The sequence below is a fragment of the Ruditapes philippinarum genome, unplaced genomic scaffold (genome assembly GCF_026571515.1).
Source record: "Ruditapes philippinarum isolate M1 unplaced genomic scaffold, ASM2657151v2 ctg3334_1_1_1_1, whole genome shotgun sequence".
NCBI classification, from domain to species: Eukaryota; Metazoa; Mollusca; class Bivalvia; order Venerida; family Veneridae; genus Ruditapes; species Ruditapes philippinarum.
Window position 1 is genome coordinate 34,668 of NW_026861874.1, and position 1,660 is coordinate 36,327.

The following is a 1,660-nucleotide window of genomic DNA, read 5'->3' on the forward strand; positions in this document are numbered from 1 at the left end:
TTTGCTTTTATTATTCCACTGTTTACACCTATTTTCCATATATTTATGTCAAAATGACAGTTGCGTACCTTAAATGTTACCAGACCTATTTTCCTGTTCAGCACATTGAAAAGGTTATGTTTGGCTATTGGTTTTGTACTATTGTCATTTCTTTAAACAAAGTACAGTATCTCAAGGCATATAACAAAATTGTGCCCCTCTTATTTCCGTTTTAGCACTTTGAGAATAGGATAGCAATTTGGCAATATCTTAAATGCAACTGGTACCATTGACTTAAAATGTTACACACTTAATAACTACTGTATTGTACATGCTAATGACACGCCGTCCGGTCGGTTAGCTCAATAGGTGGAGCGTTTGACTGAACCGGGCGACTTTGGTTCGATTCCTGGACGGTACAAGATATTTTCGTTGTGCTTGATCATGAAATCCTTTCTACGGTCATTCGCACTGTACCTCTGCTCTTGCATGTACTGAAGTAATCAGTCCTTAGAATATGAAGACAATTTGTATTGGTAAACTGCTGGACAATCTGCCCAGAAACGATGTGGCGGCAGAACTGTGCTCTGGTAAATTTAGTATTTCGTGGCCACCCAAACAAATAAAAACAAACAATAAAACAAAGAAAAAACAATTGACGCATGCGCGAACATTAAACTGGTAGGTTTCAGTGGGTTCATTTTGTGACAACGTCTTTTTATTTTTGCCTATGATTTAAAAAAATAAGAATATCAAAACACTCTCGGCAATCTGAATACTAGTAATACTCGGGAGCTATGTCCCCGTGTACAAATCAGATTCTATTAAATATCCCGACAGACAGTGTGGAAACTGGAGTGCGGGTAACTTATACCTGCACTCCACAACAGAAAGGTCCCCAAACTATCATACAAATAAAGCATGCTCGTTGATTGGCAACATTTTTTCCGCAGTTTACTTATTGTGACGAAATCCATATACAGATGTTCGTAGACTGATTACTTTTTTTCTTGGATTTCATATTGTGACTACTAGGAAAGTGTTTTCATTTTTGCCTATGATACAAAGGAGAAAAAAACCCACCAAAACACGTCCCTCATACAAAATCAGATATGCTCTTTCTATTACTTTTATACACAGACACGCTAAAACAAATTTACACAATTGCTTAAATATACAAAGAGTCATTCATTCGAAGACCGTTACAAATTATTATAAAAGCGCATGCAATTGTCGAAAGAACGCACTAGACCATTTAAAATGCACTTAAATTCATACAATAGTAAATGTTTATTATACGGATATTTTTTTTAATTTAAAGGAAAGAAAGAAGAAATTTGATTCGAGTCCAATGTAATAATATTTGAATCTATATTTTGCCAAGGTCTTTCAAATAGAAAGACCCTGGTTTTACGTATGAGTGTCCCATTAGCCCATGTATAAGGAAATGTTTTTGTATGTAACTATGAACTATAAATGTTCGAGACAGACGAATAACTTTCTGTTCTGTTCCAGATTAATAACATTTACTAAACATAACATCATTTTTTTTTATAATTTAACAAGCTTTTAACTAACACAGTTGATTTGCTTCTGATTAAATAATATATACAGTGTAATGGTAAGAGTAATCGTATGGATATTCTCAAGTTAAAGTGTCGGACATTCGTGGTTCAAATCT